General features: G+C 43.8%; 1 long non-coding RNA gene across 1 annotated transcript; it reads left to right on the plus strand.

The window, feature by feature from the left end:
- Positions 1-6,307: 6,307 nt before the first annotated feature.
- Positions 6,308-12,902, plus strand: LOC142919847 (uncharacterized). Its single transcript, XR_012938513.1, has 3 exons — positions 6,308-6,403; positions 7,162-7,264; positions 12,539-12,902. It is a non-coding gene; the product is annotated as an uncharacterized LOC142919847 (long non-coding RNA).
- Positions 12,903-17,848: the final 4,946 nt, after the last annotated feature.

Consider the following 17,848-nt stretch of genomic DNA (forward strand, 5'->3'; position numbering starts at 1 on the left):
CAAGGCCTATGATACCATCAGTAGGCCTGGCTCTGGGTTGGTCTTCGTGCTTTTGGAGTCCCTGACCCGCTGCTCACGATCATTAAGGACCTTCAAGATAGTGAGCGGGCCTGGGTAAATTTACGTGGCCGGGAGTCGGATCCATTCCCTGCTCACTTTGGGGTGCGAGAGGGATGTCATTTGGCTTCGACATTATTTAACATCTATTTCGACCACATAATTCGCGAAGCCTTCAATAGCTATACCGGAGGAATTTTCATCTGGTACAGATACAATGGGAGGCTGATCGATGCCCGGGTGGCTCCCTATTGCTCAACCATGTTATGTATGCCGATGATCTGGTAATTACTGCTTACTCAGCGGAGGAGTTGGAGGCGCTGCTGCTGAAACTGGAGCTTGCCACTAAGAGGTGAGGACTTACCATCAGCCCCACTAAAACTATGCACCTGCCAGGGTATTTTGTACCATCGGGCACTCAACCCCCACAACCCAATTGGTGATAGGGCAGTTGTGGAGAGAGTGGAGAGTTTCCCATACCCGACCAGTGTGCTCATGACCGGCTCCGGTTAAACAGCAGCGGTCTCCAAATCAGTTGAGCGGCATTATCTTTTAATAGGTTGCGTAACGCTGTGTGGAAGCTACCTGGTCTGTCGCTCCGCACGAAGCTTCGGGTCTTCTCAGCCACGGTCATTCTCTCCCTTCTCTATGCTTGCGAAACGTGGTCCCCCCTAATGGAACATCTTTGCCAGTTAGAAACATTTAGACTGGCCTGCCTATGATCCATCCTGGGTTTAACTAGGCTGGGTTGTGTGAGGAGCTCACTTATCCTTGAAATTTCTGGACAAAGCCCCATCGGTGAGCTCCTCCGGTAGGCAAGGCTGCGTTGGCTGGGTCATGTAGCCTGCATGCACAGCCACCGCATGCCCAAACAGCTTTTGTTTGTCCGGTTCGAGGGGGCTAACCGGGCGATGCACGGGCTAGAGAAGAGATTGATTGATGTGGTACAGGAGGATGATGAGCTCCAACAACAACGCTCACAACAAAGCGGAGCGCTGGGTTGGCTAAAGCACAGCAAGTTGGCACAGTAGGGGGCACAGGTGGTGCATCAGCCAGTCATCTCAGTCAGTCGACCCGTGGCACCTGGGTCTGCCCTGTGACTTCCTGTCAGCGGGCGTTCGACACTTCACGTGGCTTCAACGTGCACATAGCCTGGCACAAGCGTCGTGGTGATGTCACCGCCACTTAATGTTGTTGTTGAGTTGTAGGTGTGCAGATGTTTGTGTCTATGTGTGTGTGAGTGTATAGGTGTTTGTGTGTGAGTGTGTATGGGTCTCGGCAAGTGTGTCGATGAGTGTGTCAGTGAGTGAGTGAGTGTGTGTGTCGGCAAGTGTGTCGATGAGTGTGTCAGTGAGTGAGTGTGTGTGTGGGCACGTGTGGCGATGAGTGTGTCAGTGAGTGAGTGAGTGTGTGTGTGGGCAAGTGTGTCAGTGAGTGAGTGTGTGTGTGGGGCAAGTGTGTCGATGAGTGTGTCAGTGAGTGAGTGAGTGTGCGTGTGTGTCGGCAAGTGTGTCGATGAGTGTGTCAGTGAGTGAGTGAGTGTGCGTGTGTGTCGGCAAGTGTGTCGATGAGTGTGTCAGTGAGTGAGTGAGTGTGTGTGTCGGCAAGTGTGTCGATGAGTGTGTCAGTGAGTGAGTGAGTGTGTGTGTGGGCGGGTGTTTGTGTGAGTCTCTGTGTCAGTCTATGGGTGTTTATGTGAGTCTATGGGTGTTTGTGTGAGTCTCTGTGTGAGTCTGTGGGTCTCTGTGTGAGTCTATGGGTGTTGGTGTGAGTCTATGGGTGTTTGTGTGAGTCTCTGTGTGAGTCTGTGGGTCTCTGTGTGAGTCTATGGGTGTTTGTGTGAGTCTATGGGTGTCTGTGTGAGTCTCTGTGTGAGTCTATGGGTGTTTGTGTGAGTCTCTGTGTGAGTCTATGGGTGTTTGTGTGAGTCTATGGGTGTTTGTGTGAGTCTCTGTGTGAGTCTGTGGGTCTCTGTGTGAGTCTATGGGTGTTTGTGTGAGTCTCTGTGTGAGTCTATGAGTGTTTGTGTGTCTATGGGTGTTTGTGTGAGTCTATGGGTGTCTGTGTGAGTCTCTGTGTGAGTCTCTGTGTGAGTCTCTGGGTGAGTCGATGGGCCTCCGTAGCAGGTGAGGTAGACAACATATTCTAGCCACTGTCTCATTGTCACCTCTCCTCCGCCCCCCTTCCCAGGTGCTGCGTGGCAACCACAGCCTTGGTGAGTAGCACCGTAACTATACACTACACTATACACTACACTATACACTACACTATACACTACACTATACACTACACTACTATACACTACACTATACACGACACTATACACTACACTATACACTACACTATACACTATATACTACACTACACACTACACTATACACTACACTATATACTACACTACACACTACACTATACACTACACTATACACTACTATACACTACACTATACACTACACTATACACTACACTATACACTACACTATACACTACACTATACACTACTATACACTACACTATACACTACTATACACTACACTATACACTACTACACTATACACTATACACTACACTATACACTACACTATACACTACATTACACTATACACTACACTATACACTACTACAATACACTCTACACTACTATACACTACACTATACACTACACTATACACTACTACACTACACTATACACTACACTATACACTACACTATACACTACACTATACACTACTACATTATACACTACACTCTACACTACACTATACATTACACTACACTATACACTACACTATACACTACACTATACACTACTACACTACACTATACACTACACTCTACACTACTATATACTACACTATACACTACGCTATACACTACTACACTATACACTACACTATACACTACTACACTACATATACACTACACTATACACTACACTATACACTACTACACTATACACTACACTATACATTACACTATACATTACACTATACACTACACTATACACTACACTATACACTACTACACTACACTATACACTACACTATACACTACTATATACTACACTATACACTACACTATACACTACACTCTACACTATACACTACACTATACATTACACTACACTATACACTACACTATACACTACTACACTATACACTACACTATACACTACTACACTACACTGTCTAACTGGAGGTGTTGTGTCTGACCCCCACCCGTGTCTAACTGGAGGTGTTGTGTCTGCCCACCAACCCCCGTGTCTAACTGGAGGTGTTGTGTCTGACCCCCCTGTGTCTAACTGGAGGTGTTGTGTCTGACTCCCACCCCCCGTGTCTAACTGGTGGTGTTGTGTCTGACCCCCCTCCGTGTCTAACTGGAGGTGTTGTGTCTGACCACCAACCCCCGTGTCTAACTGGAGGTGTTGTGTCTGACCCCCCTGTGTCTAACTGGAGGTGTTGTGTCTGACTCCCACCCCCCGTGTCTAACTGGAGGTGTTGTGTCTGACCCCACCCCCCGTGTCTAACTGGAGGTGTTGTGTCTGACCCCGTGTCTAACTGGTGGTGTTGTGTTTGACCCCCCCCGTGTCTAACTGGAGGTGTTGTGTCTGACCCTACCCCCGTGTCTAACTGAAGGTGTTGTGTCTGACCACCAACCCCCGTGTCTAACTGGAGGTGTTGTGTCTGACCCCCACCCCCCCCCCTGTCTAACTGGAGGTGTTGTGTCTGACTCCCACCCCCCGTGTCTAACTGGAGGTATTGTGTCTGACTCCCACCCTCCGTGTCTAACTGGAGGTGTTGTGTCTGACTCCCACCCCCTGTGTCTAACTGGAGGTGTTGTGTCTGCCCCCACCCCCCGTGTCTAACTGGTGGTGTTGTGTCTGAACCCACCACCCGTGTCTAACTGGAGGTGTTGTGTCTGACCCCCCGTGTCTAACTGGTGGTGTTGTGTCTGACCCCCACCCCCCATGTCTAACTGGAGGTGTTGCGTCTGACCCACCCCCCGTGTCTAACTGGAGGTGTTGTGTCTGACCACCAACCCCCGTGTCTAACTGGAGGTGTTGTGTCTGACCCCCTCGTGTCTAACTGGAGGTGTTGTGTCTGCCCCCCCGTGTCTAACTGGAGGTGTTGTGTCTGACTCCCACCCCCCGTGTCTAACTGAAGACACCCAGAGGCTGCGTCTGATGCTGTCTTTGCCACAGCCAAGTACCAGCGGTGGTAACCACAGCGGCAACGAGGTGAAGACGGCCTAGCCCTGTGTCTGTGTGTCTGTGTGTGTGTGTGTCTGTGTGTGTGTCTGTCTGTGTGTCTGTGTGTGTGTGTGTCTGTCTGTGTGTCTGTGTATCTGTGTGTGTGTGTCTGTGTGTGTGTGTCTGTGTGTGTGTGTGTGTCTGTGTGTGTCTGTGTATGTCTGTGTGTGTGTCTGTGTGTGTCTGTGTGTGTGTGTCTGTGTGTGTGTGTCTGTGTGTGTGTCTGTGTGTGTGTCTATGTGTGTGTGTGTCTGTGTGTGTGTGTCTGTGTGTATGTCTGTGTGTGTGTGTCTGTGTGTGTGTCTGTGTGTGTGTCTGTGTGTGTGTCTATGTGTGTGTGTCTGTGTGTGTGTGTCTGTGTGTGTGTCTGTGTGTGTGTGTCTGTGTGTGTGTGTCTGTGTGTGTGTCTGTCTGTGTCTGTGTGTGTCTGTGTATGTGTGTCTGTGTGTGTCTGTGTGTGTGTGTCTGTGTGTCTGTGTGTGTGTCTGTGTGTGTGTGTCTGTGTGTCTGTGTGTGTGTGTCTGTGTGTGTCTGTGTGTGTGATCCCAAGTTCGATTCCCGCTCGCTCACAGCCATCAACACCATCAGTGACAGCCATTTTTAGAATCGGTCCTGGGCCTCCCCTAGGTCGACTCAGCCTCAAATGAGTACCTGGTGCGATGTGTAGTCAACATCGCTAGCACTGGGGAGACAAAGGCGGCCGGGCGTGGTGCTGGCCACCCACCCCCTCGTGTGCCATTCCGGCCTTCATAGGTGCTGCTCGCTAACAGCACTTGCCCCTACAGCCTGTTCCAGGCTACACGGGGGATCTGTGTCTTTATATGTACGTACATACGTACCGCTGGTGACGATGGTCACGGTGGTGATCACGATGGTGATGATGATGACGATGATGATGGTGATAGTGGTGGTGATGATGATGATGGTGGTGATGATGATGACGATAATGACGATGATGATAATGATGACGATAATGGTGGTGATGATGATGATGACGAAGATGATGACGATGATGATAATGATGACGATGATAATGGTGGTGATGATGATAATGGTGGTGATGATGCCGATGATAATGGTGGTGATGATGATGACGATAATGGTGATGATGACGATGATGATGATGGTGGTGGTGATGATGATGACGACGATGATGACGATGATGATAATGATGACGATGATAATGGTGGTGATGATGATGGTGATAATGGTGGTGATGATGACGATGATGATGATGGTGGTGATGATGATGACGATAATGGTGATGATGACGATGATGATGATGGTGGTGATGATGATGACGAAGATGATGACGATGATGATAATGATGACGATAATGGTGGTGATGATGATGGTGATAATGGTGGTGATGATGACGATGATGATGATGGTGGTGATGATGATGACGATAATGACGATGATAATGATGACGATGATAATGGTGGTGATGATGATGAAGATGATGACGATGATGATAATGATGACGATGATAATGGTGGTGATGATGATGACGAAGATGATAATGATGACGATGATAATGGTGGTGATGATGGTGATAATGGTGGTGATGATGCCGATGATAATGGTGGTGATGATGATGACGATAATGGTGATGATGACGATGATGATGATGGTGGTGATGATGATGACGAAGATGATGACGATGATGATAATGATGACGATGATAATGGTGGTGATGATGATGGTGATAATGGTGGTGATGATGACGATGATGGTGGTGGTGATGATGATGACGATAATGACGATGATAATGATGACGATGATAATGGTGGTGATGATGATGACGAAGATGATGACGATGATGATAATGATGACGATGATAATGGTGGTGATGATGATGTTGATAAAGGTGGTGATGATGACGATGATAATGGCAGTGATGATGATGACGAAGATGATGATGATAATGGTGATGATAATGACGATGATGATGATGACGATGGTGATGCTGGTGATGGTTTTGATGTTTCTTTAGGATTATCTGCGTGACGATCCTGTGTACCAGCTCAGTGTTGAGGAAACAAGAAGACTCGCCACACACAGATACTCAGCCAGCCTCGACCAGACGTCAACACAGTACTCATTACTCTCATCGTCATCACAATCAACATCATCGTCGTTATCATCACCATCATCATGTCCATCATGATCATCATGATCATCATCGTCACACACTCACACACACACTCTCATACTCACACACTCAAACTCACACACACACACATACTCACATACTCACGCACTCACTCTCATACTCACACAGTCACTCACATACACACTCAATTAAACACACTCACTCATACTCACATACTCACACAATTAAACACACACTCACACACACACTCTCATACTCACACAGTCACTCACATACTCACACACTCATATACTCACACTTACATACTCACACACTCACACACACATACTCACACACTCACATACACACACTCATACACACTCACACACACTCACACACACTCACATACTCACACACTCACACACACCCACACACTCACACACACACATACACACACATACACACTCACACATGCACACACATACACACACATACACACACACACATACACACACATACACACATACACTCACATACACACACATACACTCACACACACATACACACACACATACACACTCACACTCACATACACACACACTACACACATACACACACACATACACACACACATACACTCACACACACATACACACACACTCACACACATACACACATACACACACATACACACAAACACACACACATACACACATACACACACTCACACATTCATTTCCCCCCCCCTCTCGCCCCCCAGCTGCATCATTTGCCTGGAGGTGCTTGTGGATGGAGCCGTGATGTGCAGGCTGCCCTGCCAGCATGCACACTTCCACGCAGCCTGCATCCACACCTGGCTACAGGTGATGCCCACCAGCTCGTGGTGGTGGTGACGATGTTGATGATGTTGATGATGCTGGTGATGATGATGTTGTTGTTGTTGGTGATGCTGGTGATGCTGGTGATGATGATGATGCTGGTGATGATGATGATGCTGGTGATGATGATGTTGTTGTTGGTGATGCTGGTGATGCTGGTGATGATGATGTTGTTGTTGATGATGCTGGTGATGATGATGTTGTTGTTGTTGGTGATGCTGGTGATGATGATGTTGTTGTTGTTGGTGATGCTGGTGATGCTGGTGATGGTGATGTTGTTGGTGATGCTGGTGATGATGATGATGTTGTTGTTGATGATGCTGGTGATGATGATGTTGTTGTTGATGCTGGTGATGATGATGTTGTTGATGATGCTGGTGATGATGATGTTGTTGATGATGCTGGTGATGCTGGTGATGATGATGTTGTTGTTGATGATGCTGGTGATGATGATGTTGTTATTGATGATGCTGGTGATGATGTTGTTAATGATGCTGGTGATGATGATGTTGTTGTTGATGATGCTGGTGATGATGTTGTTGTTGATGATGTTGTTGTTGATGATGCTGGTGATGCTGGTGATGATGATGTTGTTGTTGGTGATGATGATGTTGTTGTTGATGATGCTGGTGATGATGATGTTGTTGTTGATGATGCTGGTGATGATGATGATGATGTTGTTGATGATGCTGGTGATGCTGGTGATGATTATGATGTTGTTGTTGATGCTGGTGATGGTGATGTTGATGATGCTGGTGATGATGATGATGCTGGTGATGATGATGTTGTTGTTGATGATGATGCTGGTGATGCTGGTGATGATGTTGTTGATGATGCTGGTGATGCTGGTGATGATGATGTTGTTGTTGATGATGCTGGTGATGATGATGTTGTTGTTGATGCTGGTGATGATGATGATGTTGTTGATGATGCTGGTGATGATGATGTTGTTGTTGGTGATGCTGGTGATGATGATGTTGTTGTTGGTGATGCTGGTGATGATGATGTTGTTGTTGATGATGCTGGTGATGATGATGTTGTTGGTGATGCTGGTGATGATGATGTTGTTGTTGTTGGTGATGCTGGTGATGATGTTGTTGATGATGCTGGTGATGATGATGATGATGTTGTTGATGATGCTGGTGATGATGATGTTGTTGTTGGTGATGCTGGTGATGATGATGTTGTTGTTGGTGATGCTGGTGATGATGATGTTGTTGTTGGTGATGCTGGTGATGATGTTGTTGTTGGTGATACTGGTGATGATGATGTTGTTGTTGATGATGCTGGTGATGATGATGTTGATGTTGGTGATGCTGGTGATGATGATGTTGTTGTTGATGATGCTGGTGATGCTGGTGATGATGATGTTTGTTGTTGTTGATGCTGGTGATGATGATGTTGTTGTTGATGATGCTGGTGATGATGATGTTGTTGTTGTTGATGATGCTGGTGATGATGATGTTGTTGTTGATGATGCTGGTGATGATGATGTTGTTGTTGATGATGCTGGTGATGATGATGTTGTTGATGATGCTGGTGATGATGATGTTGTTGTTGTTGATGCTGGTGATGCTGGTGATGATGATGTTGTTGTTGATGATGCTGGTGATGATGATGTTGTTGTTGTTGATGCTGGTGATGATGATGTTGTTGTTGATGATGCTGGTGATGATGATGTTGTTGTTGATGATGCTGGTGATGTTGTTGTTGGTGATGTTGATGATGCTGGTGATGATGATGTTGTTGTTGGTGATGCTGGTGATGATGATGTTGTTGTTGATGATGCTGGTGATGATGATGTTGTTGTTGTTGATGCTGGTGATGCTGGTGATGATGATGTTGTTGTTGATGATGCTGGTGATGATGATGTTGTTGATGATGCTGGTGATGCTGGTGATGATGATGTTGTTGTTGATGATGCTGGTGATGATGATGTTGTTGTTGATGATGCTGGTGATGATGTTGTTGATGATGCTGGTGATGATGATGTTGTTGTTGATGATGCTGGTGATGATGTTGTTGTTGATGATGCTGGTGATGCTGGTGATGATGATGTTGTTGTTGGTGATGCTGGTGATGATGATGTTGTTGTTGATGATGCTGGTGATGATGATGTTGATGATGCTGGTGATGATGATGTTGTTGTTGTTGGTGATGCTGGTGATGATGTTGTTGTTGATAATGCTGGTGATGATGATGTTGTTGATGATGCTGGTGATGATGATGATGTTGTTGTTGGTGATGCTGGTGATGATGATGTTGTTGTTGGTGATGCTGGTGATGATGATGTTGTTGTTGGTGATGCTGGTGATGATGTTGTTGTTGGTGATACTGGTGATGATGATGTTGTTGTTGATGATGCTGGTGATGATGATGTTGGTGATGCTGGTGATGATGATGTTGTTGTTGATGATGCTGGTGATGCTGGTGATGATGATGTTGTTGATGCTGGTGATGATGATGTTGTTGTTGATGATGCTGGTGATGATGTTGTTGTTGTTGATGATGCTGGTGATGATGATGTTGTTGTTGATGATGCTGGTGATGGTGATGTTGTTGTTGATGATGCTGGTGATGATGATGTTGTTGTTGTTGATGCTGGTGATGCTGGTGATGATGATGTTGTTGTTGATGATGCTGGTGATGATGATGTTGTTGTTGTTGATGCTGGTGATGCTGGTGATGATGATGTTGTTGTTGATGATGCTGGTGATGATGATGTTGTTGTTGATGATGCTGGTGATGATGATGTTGTTGTTGGTGATGTTGATGATGCTGGTGATGATGATGTTGTTGTTGGTGATGCTGGTGATGATGATGTTGTTGTTGATGATGCTGGTGATGATGATGTTGTTGTTGTTGATGCTGGTGATGCTGGTGATGATGATGTTGTTGTTGGTGATGCTGGTGATGATGATGTTGTTGATGATGCTGGTGATGATGATGTTGTTGTTGTTGGTGATGTTGATGATGCTGGTGATGATGATGTTGTTTTTGGTGATGCTGGTGATGATGATGTTGTTGTTGATGATGCTGGTGATGATGATGTTGTTGTTGTTGATGCTGGTGATGCTGGTGATGATGATGTTGTTGTTGATGATGCTGGTGATGATGATGTTGTTGATGATGCTGGTAATGATGATGTTGTTGTTGATGATGCTAGTGATGATGATGTTGTTGATGATGCTGGTGATGATGTTGTTGATGATGCTGGTGATGATGATGATGCTGGTGATGTTGATGTTGTTTTTGGTGATGCTGGTGATGATGTTGTTGTTGATGCTGGTGATGATGATGTTGTTGTTGTTGATGCTGGTGATGCTGGTGATGATGATGTTGTTGTTGATGATGCTGGTGATGATGATGTTGTTGATGATGCTGGTAATGATGATGTTGTTGTTGATGATGCTGGTGATGATGATGTTGTTGATGATGCTGGTGATGATGTTGTTGATGATGCTGATGTTGTTGTTGATGATGCTGGTGATGATGTTGTTGTTGATGATGTTGTTGTTGATGATGCTGGTGATGCTGGTGATGAGGATGTTGTTGTTGGTGATGCTGGTGATGATGATGTTGTTGTTGATGATGCTGGTGATGATGATGTTGATGATGCTGGTGATGATGATGTTGTTGTTGTTGGTGATGCTGGTGATGTTGTTGTTGTTGATGCTGGTGATGATGTTGTTGTTGTTGGTGATGTTGGTGATGATGATGTTGTTGTTGATGATGCTGGTGATGATGATGTTGATGATGCTGGTGATGATGTTGTTGTTGGTGATGCTGGTGATGATGTTGTTGTTGTTGATTCTGGTGATGATGTTGTTGTTGTTGGTGATGTTGGTGATGATGATGATGTTGTTGTTGTTGATGATGCTGGTGATGATGATGTTGATGATGCTGGTGATGATGATGTTGTTGTTGGTGATGCTGGTGATGATGATGTTGTTGTTGATGATGCTGGTGATGATGTTGTTGGTGATGCTGGTGATGATGATGTGTGTCTCTCTGTCTCTCTCTGTCTGTGTCTCTGTGTTTGTCTCTCTCACTCGGTCTGTGTGTCTGTGTCTCTCTGTGTGTATCTGTCTCTGTGTGTATCTGTCTCTCTCCTACTCTCTCTCTGTCTCTCTCTCTGTCTCTGTGTGTATCTCTCTGTCTCTGTGTGTCTCTCTCTGTCTCTCTGTCTTTCTCTCTGTCTGTCTGTCTGTTTCTCTGTCTCTCTCTGTTTCTCTCTCTGTCTCTGTGTCTCTGTGTGTCTTTCTGTCTCTCTCTCTCTCTGTGTCTCTCTCTCTGTCTCTGTGTTTGTCTCTCTCACTCGGTCTGTGTGTGTCTCTCTCTCTGTGTCTCTCTCTGTCTCTGTGTCTCTCTCTCTGGCTCTGTGTCTCTCTCTGTCTCTGTGTGTCTCTGTGTGTCTTTCTCTGTCTCGCTCTGTTTCTCTGTGTCTCTCTCTGTGTCTCTCTCTGTCTCACTCTGTCTGTGTCTCTATCTGTGTCTCTGTCTCTCTCTCTGTCTCTCTGTGTCTCTCTGTGTCTCTCTCTTTCTCTCTGTGTGTCTCTCTCTCTGTCCGTCTCTCTGTCTCTGTGTCTGCCTCTCTATCTCTGTGTGTCTCTCTGTGTGTCTGTCTGTGTGTTTCTGTGTGTGTCTGTGTGTGTCTGTGTGTCTGTGTATGTGTGTCTGTGTGTGTGTGTGTCTGTGTGTGTGTCTGTGTGTTTCTGTGTGTGTCTGTGTGTGTGTCTGTGTGTGTGTGTGTCTGTGTGTATGGGGAGCGGTTGTGTAGCGGTTAGCGCTACGCTGCGCTATGAACCTGGCGACCAGGGTTCGATTCCCGCTCACGGCCAACACCAGTGACGATTATCTGAACTGGTCCCGGGCCTCTCCTAGGTCGGCTCAGCCTCAAATGAGTACCTGGTGCGGCGTGTAAACATTGCCACTAGGGAGACAAAGGCGGTCGGGCGTGGTGCTGGGCACCCACCCCCTCGTGTACCGTTCCGGCCTTCATAGGTGCTCGCTAACAGCACTTGCCCCTACAGTCTGTTAAGGCTATATGGGGGATCTTTGTGTGTGTGTGTACGTGTGTGTGTGTACGTGTCTGTGTGTGTGTGTGTATCTGTGTGTGTATCTGTGTGTGTGTGTGTCTGTGTGTGTCTGTGTGTGTGACTGTGTCAGTGTGTGTGTGTGTCTGTGTGTGTGTGTGTGACTGTGTCTGTGTGTGTGTGTGTGTCACTGTGTGTGTGTCTGTGTGTGTGTGTGTCTTAGGAGAGTGGCGTGTGTCCGGTGTGCCGTGACATCGTCATCGTACACTGAGGAGGAAGCTGCAGCTCCAACAAACCCTCAAAGTCTCCCTCACCACCAGTGTCTCACTGCCCAGTGTGATGGTAGTTGTGGTGACGATGATGGTGGTGGTGATGGTGACGATGATGACGATGGTGGTGGTGGTGACGATGGTGATGATGGTGATGGTGGTGACGATGGTGATGATGATGATGGTGATGATGATGATGACAATGATGATGATGGTGATGATGGTGATGATGGTTTGTTAGCCCCTGCCTCTGGTGATACAGGCTGCTTCAAACACAAAAAAGAAAGTAGTAGTAGTGGTGGTAGTTTTGATAGTTGTGGTAGTTGTGGTAGTGGTGGTGGTGGTAGTAGTGGTAGTGGTGGTAGTTGTGGTAGTAGTGGTAGTGGTGGTAGTGGTGGTAGTTGTGGTGGTAGTGGTAGTAGTAGTGGTAGTAGTGGTGGTAGTTGTGGTAGTAGTTGTGGTAGTTGTGGTAGTAGTGGTAGTGGTGGTAGTTGTGGTAGTAGTGGTAGTGGTGGTAGTTGTGGTGGTAGTGGTAGTGGTGGTAGTGGTGGTAGTTGTGGTGGTAGCGGTGGTAGTAGTGGTAGTCGTAGTGGTGGTAGTTGTGGTAGTGGTGGTAGTGGTGGTAGTGGTGGTGGTGGTAGTGGTGGTAGTGGTAGTAGTTGTGGTAGTAGTAGTAGTGGTGGTAGTTGTGGTGGTAGTGGTGGTGGTAGTAGTGGTGGTAGTAGTGGTGGTAGTTGTTGTGGTAGTTGTGGTAGTGGTGGTAGTTGTGGTGGTAGTAGTGGTGGTAGTTGTGGTAGTTGTGGTAGTAGTGGTGGTAGTTGTGGTAGTAGTTGTGGTAGTTGTGGTAGTGGTAGTGGTAGTAGTGGTGGTAGTAGTGGTAGTAGTGGTAGTGGTGGTAGTTGTGGTGGTAGTGGTAGTAGTGGTGGTAGTTGTGGTAGTTGTGGTAGTGGTAGTAGTTGTGGTAGTTGTGGTAGTGGTGGTGGTGGTGGTGGTAGTAGTGGTAGTGGTGGTAGTTGTGGTAGTAGTGGTGGTAGTGGTGGTAGTTGTGGTGGTAGTGGTGGTAGTTGTGGTGGTAGTGGTAGTGGTGGTAGTAGTGTTAGTAGTGGTGGTAGTAGTGGTGGTAGTTGTGGTAGTTGTGGTAGTGGTGGTAGTAGTGGTAGTGGTGGTAGTGGTGGTAGTGGTGGTGGTGGTAGTGGTGGTAGTGGTGGTGGTAGTAGTTGTGGTAGTAGTAGTAGTAGTGGTGGTAGTTGTGGTGGTAGTGGTAGTAGTGGTGGTAGTTGTTGTGGTAGTTGTGGTAGTGGTGGTAGTTGTGGTGGTAGTAGTTGTGGTAGTTGTGGTAGTAGTAGTAGTGGTGGTGGTGGTAGTGGTGGTAGTGGTAGTAGTTGTGGTAGTAGTAGTAGTGGTGGTAGTTGTGGTGGTAGTGGTGGTGGTAGTAGTGGTGGTAGTAGTGGTGGTAGTTGTTGTGGTAGTTGTGGTAGTGGTGGTAGTTGTGGTGGTAGTAGTGGTGGTAGTTGTGGTAGTTGTGGTAGTAGTGGTGGTAGTTGTGGTAGTTGTAGTGGTGGTAGTTGTGGTAGTAGTAGTAGTTGTGGTAGTAGTTGTGGTAGTGGTGGTAGTAGTTGTAGTAGTTGTGGCAGTTGTGGTGGTAGTGGTGGTAGTAGTTGTGGTAGTAGTAGTTGTGGTAGTAGTAGTTGTGGTAGTAGTAGTTGTAGTGTTAGTAGTAGTAGTAGTTGTGGTAGTAGTAGTTGTGGTATTAGTTGTAGTGGTGGTAGTAGTTGTGGCAGTTGTGGTGGTAGTGGTGGTAGTAGTGTATAGTAGTGTATAGTCTAGTGTACAGTAGTGTGTAGTGTAGTGTATAATAGTGTAGTGTAGTAGTATAGTGTAGTGTATAGTAGTGTATAGTGTAGTGTATAGTAGTGTATAGTGTAATGTATCGCGTAGTGTATAGTAGTGTATAGTGTAGTGTATAGTAGTGTATAGTGTAGTGTATAGTAGTGGTGTGTATAGTAGTGTAGTGTATAGTGTAGTTTATAGTGTAGTGTATAATAGTGTATAGTGTAGTGTATAGTGTAGTGTATAGTAGTGTATAGTGTAGTGTATAGTAGTGTAGTGTATAGTGTAGTGTATAGTAGTGTATAGTGTAATGTATTGTATAGTGTAGTGTTTAGTGTAGTGTATAGTAGTGTATAGTGTAGTGTATATTGTAGTGTATAGTGTGGTGTATAGTGTAGTGTATAGTGTAGTAGTGTATAGTGTAGTGTATAGTAGTGTAGTGTGTAGTAGTGTATAGTGTAGTGTATAGTAGTGTATAGTGTAGTGTATAGTAGTGTATAATGTAGTGTATAGTGTAATATATAGTATAGTGTATAGTAGTGTATAGTGTAGTGTATAGTAGTTTATAGTGTAGTGTGTAGTAGTGTATAGTGTAGTGTATAGTAGTGTATAGTGTAATGTATCGTGTAGTGTATAGTAGTGTATGTGTAGTGTATAGTAGTGTAGTGTTGTGTATAGTGTAGTGTATAGTAGTGTATAGTGTAGTCTATAGGAGTGTATAGTGTAGTGTATGGTGTAGTTTATAGTGGTGTATAGTGTAGTGTATAGTAGTGTATAGAGTAGTGTAAGGTAGTGTATAGTGTAGTGTATAGTAGTGTAGTGTATAGTGTAGTGTATAGTGTAGTATATAGTAGTGTATAGTGTAGTGTAGTCTGTAGTGTATAGTGTAGTGTATAGTGTAGTCTTTAGTGTATAGTGTAGTGTGTAGTTTATAGTGTAGTGTAGTGTATAGTAGTGTGTAGTGTAGTGTATAGTGTAGTGTATAGTAGTGTATAGTGTAGTGTATAGTAGTATAGTGTGGTGTGTAGTGTATAGTGTAGTGTATAGTGTAGTGTATAGTAGTGTATAGTGTGATGTATAGTAGTGTAGTGTATAATAGTGTTGTGTATAGTGTAGTGTATAGTTAAGTGTATAGTAGTGTACAGTGTAGTGTATAGTAGTGTACAGTGTATAGTATACTGTAGTGTATAGTGTAGTGTATAGTAGTGTATAGTATAGTGTAGTGTATAGTGTGGTGTATAGTAGTGTATAGTGTAGTGTATAGTAGTGGTGTGTATAGTAGTGTAGTGTATAGTGTAGTGTATAGTATAGTGTAGTGTATAGTGTATTGTATAGTAGTGTGTAGTGTAGTGTATAGTGTAGTGTATAGTGTAGTTTATAGTAGTGTATAGTGTAGTGTATAGTAGTGTATAGTGTAGTGTATAGTAGTGTATAGTGTAGTGTATAGTAGTGTAGTGTCATGTATAGTAGTGTAGTGTGTAGTGTAGTGTATAGTAGTGTATAGTGTAGTGTATAGTAGTGTAGTGTATTATAGTTTATAGTGTAGTGTGTAGTAGTGTATAGTGTAGTAGTGTATAGTGTAGTGTATAGTAGTGTATAGGGTAGTGTATAGTGTAATGTATCGTATAGTGTAGTGTACAGTAGTGTATAGTGTAGTGTATAGTAGTGTATAGTAGTGTAGTGTATAGTGTAGTTTATAGTGTAGTGTATATTAGTGTATAGTGTAGTGTACAGTGTAGTAGTATAGTGTAGTGTATAGTAGTGTAAAGTGTAGTGTATAGTAGTGTTGTGTATAGTGTAGTAGTGTATAGTGTAGTGTATAGTAGTGTATAGTGTAATGTATCGTGTAGTGTATAGTGTAGTGTATAGTAGTGTATAGTGTATTGTATAGTAGTGTATAGTGTAGTGTATAGTAGTGTATAGTGTAGTGTATAGTAGTGTATAGTGTAGTGTATAGTAGTGTATAGTAGTGTATAGTGTAGTGTATAGTAGTGTAGTGTGTAGTGTAGTGCATAGTAGTGTAGTGTATAGTGTAGTGTATAGTGTAGTGTATAGTGTAATGTATAGTAGTGTGTAGTGTAGTGTAGTCTGTAGTGTATAGTGTAGTGTATAGTGTAATGTATAGTGTAGTGTATAGTGTAGTGTATAGTGTAATCTATAGTGTAGTGTTTAGTGTAGTGTATAGTGTAGTGTATAGTGTAGTATATAGTGTAGTGTGTATAGTGTAGTGTATAGTAGTGTATAGTGTAGTAGTGTATAGTAGTGTATAGTGTAGTGTATAGTGTAGTGTATAGTAGTGTATAGTATTGTATAGTGTAGTGTATAGTAGTGTATAGTGTAGTGTATAGTAGTTTCGTGTATAGTAGTGTAGTGTGTAGTGTAGTGTATAGTAGTGTATAGTGTAGTATAGTGTAGTGTATAGTAGTGTAGTGTGTAGTGTATAGTAGTGTATAGGGTAGTGTATAGTGTAGTGTACAGTAGTGTATAGTGTAGCGTATAGTAGTGTAGTGTATAGTGTAGTTTATAGTGTAGTGTATAGTAGTGTATAGTGTAGTGTATAGTGTAGTTCATAGTAGTGTATAGTGTAGTGTATAGTGTAGTGTATAGTAGTGTATAGTAGTTTAGTGTGTAGTGTATAGTGTAGTGTATAGTAGTGTATAGTGTAGTGTATAGTAGTGTAGTGTAATGTGTAGTGTATAGTAGTGTAGTGTATAGTGTAGTGTATAGTGTAGTGTATAGTAGTGTAGTTTATAGAGTAGTGTATAGTGTAGTAATGTATAGTGTATAGTAGTGTAGTGTATAGTGTAGTGTATAGTAGTGTAGTGTATAGTAGTGTAGTGTATAGTAGTGTAGTGTATAGGAGTGTAGTGTATAGTAGTGTAGTGTATAGTAGTGTAGTGTATAATGTAGTGCATAGTAGTGTAGTGTATAGTGTAGTGTATAGTAGTGTTTAGTGTAGTGTATAGTGTACTGTGTAGTGTAGTGTATAGTAGTGTAGTGTATAGTGTAGTCTATAGTGCAGTGTATAGTGTAATGTATAGTAGTGTAGTGTATAGTGTAGTGTATAGTAGTGTATAGTGTAGTGTATAGTGTAGTGTATAGTAGGGTAGTGTATAGTGTAGTGTGTAGTGTAGTGTTTACTGTAATGTATAGTGTAGTGTATAGTGTAGTGTTTAGTGTAGTATATAGTGTAGTGCATAGTAGTGTTGTAGTGTAGTGTATAGTGCAGTGTATTGTGTGTAGTGTACAATGTAGTGTATAGTGTAATGTATAGTAGTGTATAGTGTACAGTGTGTAGTGTATAGTGTAGTGTATAGTGTGTAGTTTATAGTGTAATGTATAGTAGTGTATAGTGTGTAGTGTATAGTGTAATGTATAGTAGTGTATAGTGTAGTGTATAGTGTAATGTATAGTGTAGTTTATAGTGTAGTGTA

This window comes from Petromyzon marinus, unplaced genomic scaffold (assembly GCF_048934315.1).
Source record: "Petromyzon marinus isolate PM22_M1 ecotype Great Lakes invasive population unplaced genomic scaffold, UKy_Petmar_22M1.pri1.0 PM_G_Scaffold_64, whole genome shotgun sequence".
Classification (NCBI taxonomy): domain Eukaryota; kingdom Metazoa; phylum Chordata; class Hyperoartia; order Petromyzontiformes; family Petromyzontidae; genus Petromyzon; species Petromyzon marinus.